The following is a 3463-nucleotide window of genomic DNA, read 5'->3' on the forward strand; positions in this document are numbered from 1 at the left end:
AGGCCGCCCATACTACAGTGGAGGATTTAGACAGAGGGTCGGCATGACGACACGCGGGGGGAGGGAGAAGTTGGGTCCGCCTCACATTGCGACACAAGAAAAAACTAGTGAGCATAGCGCACAAGTAAAACAACCATGTATTTTCGGCGACATGTGGGCTATTCTGCTGTGCTTGTTCCTGGAGATTTGCTTCTACGTCAGAGACATACAACATGCACATCTGCCCGCAGGCAGGTGCAGCCTGCAGCTGCGGCGTGCTCGAGCATGCCTAGGTGTACCACACGATTCCTCACATGTTCTGAGTTCTTTGTCGCCACTACTCCTAGATCAGAGACACTCTGCAACTGCAAGACACCACCATCTCCAATTCTCCATGTTGTAGACACCAAACACTATTCATCAGGCCTTTGTCAGAAAATAAATGGAGAAAAAGTAGACTTGTGGCTATCATGTGCATGAATGGAACGATCATGCTGCGATCCCCGCTAGAGACCAGACGGAACAAGACCTTTTGGGGCGGGCGAAAAGGATACCCATCATCTATATATTCATGTCCATTGTTTCTAAGAGGAATGAAATCATATCCATTCTTGTTCGTTGGTTAAAAAATCTTTGCTTTATTGAAAGGTTGTATTACTACCGGTAGGCCACCGTACGCCTGCAGTGATTGGCTACTCGTATATACGCTGTTGAAGAATATATCGGATAACAATCACAAGTGAAGTATAATATGTAAATGCATACTACGTACTCCGTAAAACAGTAGGGCATTTCTTATATAAATGCTCCGATCCTGTCAAGTGAAAAAAAGGAAAACTGAAGGAAGGAAGGAATTTGCTACCCAAATATTTATATTTTCTTGGTCTTTCAACACAACTCTTGCTTTATGTGCAAGAATCCAAGACACAAGTGAACACTTAAACAAGCAAAGATAGTATTGATATCAATGCAACTAGCTAAAGCCAGCCTCCTCCTGAATCCTCCCCAGAATCTCATGCACTGCAGCTGCAATCTCCTCCACAGAGCCGAGCTTGCATTCATCCTCAACCTGGAATTAAATCCAAGCGTGAGGTTAGTCAAATCTCAAATAATCAGAGGCACCACACCGATTGATCATTAGTACACAAAACGGAGTAATAATATATCTAGTATGGCACGTTGACAACTAGTAGAATGATTAGGTACTGTGTCTGTGTATAATACAGTATTAATTAACCGTTCGTCACTGACCTTGAGGCTGAAGGCGTACATGACCATGGTACCAGCCGTGCTGACGTTGAGATGCAAGGTCGTGAGGCCGAGCTGCTGGAGGCCGGCCGCCAGCCTCAGCAGCTGCCTTGGCCGTCGCGCGGCCTGAACCTTGACGCTGGCGTGTCCATCCACCATGCTTGCTTCAATGTCGGCGGTTACTGACGACAGTGACAGGGAGCTCCCGGCGGACGTCGACGAGTCCTCCTTGATGGTGCGGTCGCCGGCGCCGCTGCGGGAAGCAGAGAAAGCGGAGGAGTACTGTGGAAAGCCTGAAGAAAGCAGCAAAGGGATTGGACGGTTTGCTGTTGCCGGTGTGCTCCTTTAGTCTCCTTTGCACCTCAAGGGATTGGAGCAGCTGCTCAAGCTCCCTCACGTAGTTGATTGCTCCCCCAACAATCGACGCTTGATCGCCCTAAAACAATTTTAGAAAAAAAAAAGTCCAGATCGAAATGTGATAACCCTAAATTAATTAATGAAAAAAGAGAATGTAGAACAATATTTTATTATGAAACAAATAAAATGAATATATACCCTTTGCGCATAGGACGGTGGCATCAGGGAGCGGAGCACGGCGAGGTACTCGTTCATCTGCCGGCGGCGGTTCCGCTCAACGGCAATGTGAGTCATCCGCTGGCTCTCCATCTCCTCCTCGTTCTTGACGACCTTGGCCCGTCTCCTCTTTCTCTTGGTCGTCCTCGTGACCGGCGATGATGGCGGCGGCTCAATGGCCGACGACAGCGCCACTTCGCGCTCCGGCGAGGCCTTACTGGAGCCCACCACCTGCCCCCACTCCTCGGCATTGTGCACGAGGGAAGCGAGCAGGAAGGAGTCCCAGTCGCCGGCGTACGGTACATGGCTATCTCCATAACCGCCGGTCGCATCTGACAAAAAAGGTGGCCCGTAGGAGCAGTCCCTGTGCCCGTAGCCGAAATGGCCTTGGGGCTGGGACGGATGCACCACGGCATCCAGCAATGCCATTATTTCCAACGAATAAAGCAGCACAAGGACACACGGGAACAAACGTACTATAGGCGAACACCAACAAAGAGAAACAGACGCGGAGAAGATGACGCGGGCTAGGGCCTAGGGCTACCACACGTACGTACGAGGCTAGCAGAGAATGAGTGTGGCCTATGAGGAGCGAGGGAGGGAGGAGGCCTGGTGGTTTTTATAAGGCCACGGAGGGTGGTGAGGAAGATGGGGATGCCTGGTTTTTGTGCCTGGGGGGAGTGACACCCAATGATTTAAGTGGCAACTAGCTGCAAGAGAGGATTCGTTCGTTTTCGTTTCCTTTGCCTGGCTTCTTCTAGGTTCTTTCGCTAATTTGTTACTGTAGCGTGGTAGCAGCGATGAATGGTCATTACTTCATGCAGTTGCTTGCTCTGATCATGAAAAAAAGTTTCCTTAACAAACCACATACCAATAGCACAATTTTTAATTATATTAAAACTAAACTTGGCAATAATTTTATATGTTCTCATTGTGGATAATTTTATACATTTTAACTCAAACGTAATGATATATATAAATACTAGTACTTTATTCTTTATTTGAACTCTATTTTGTTAAAAAAACATCAGTGCTACACGTACATATAATAAATTGATAGAAAAAATAAATATTTTGAGTGCCATTGTGTATCCTGAAACGACTCCTTAATTATATGCCACTGTTGTAACTAAAACCAGAGTCTAGGACCTAGAATCTATTTTCTTAATAAATATAAAAGACATTAGGAATAAAATATACAATAAGCACTATAGTTTGAACATAACTCATGGGTAGAAAAAATGCATCAAATAAAAAGATCAAAATTTGAAAGCCAAAATATGATTTATGTTGTCACAATTAAGGATGGAAGAAAAGATTATATAACTTAATCTAAGGTCTCAACTAATTAAATATTAGAACCCACTGAGCTCCAATGGAAAAGATCAAAAGACATATAGAATAATTGATAAACTTATCATAATAGGGTAGAGATTATAGGGTATAATTAATAATGGTATTGTGTTAGGAAATGAATAGAAATGGAGTAAGGATAATCAATTTCAATTAGTTGCACCTACAAATTAAAGTTTACCCATAAAACTTTAATGTAATATTCTAGACCATTAGAGCACGGGTTGATGTGCTAGTAACAAGAAATTAAGATAGGATGCATGATTTCCGGTGGTTTATTTGATATGGGTTCAAATTGCGAACGAGCACC

The 3463-nt window shown here is 44.5% G+C and overlaps 1 pseudogene; it reads right to left on the reverse strand.

Annotated features, from left to right (window-relative positions):
* Positions 1-744: 744 nt before the first annotated feature.
* On the reverse strand, positions 745-2370 carry LOC136530665 (transcription factor bHLH96-like; annotated as a pseudogene).
* Positions 2371-3463: the final 1093 nt, after the last annotated feature.

This window comes from Miscanthus floridulus, unplaced genomic scaffold (genome assembly GCF_019320115.1).
Source record: "Miscanthus floridulus cultivar M001 unplaced genomic scaffold, ASM1932011v1 fs_172_1_2, whole genome shotgun sequence".
In the NCBI taxonomy this organism is placed as follows: domain Eukaryota; kingdom Viridiplantae; phylum Streptophyta; class Magnoliopsida; order Poales; family Poaceae; genus Miscanthus; species Miscanthus floridulus.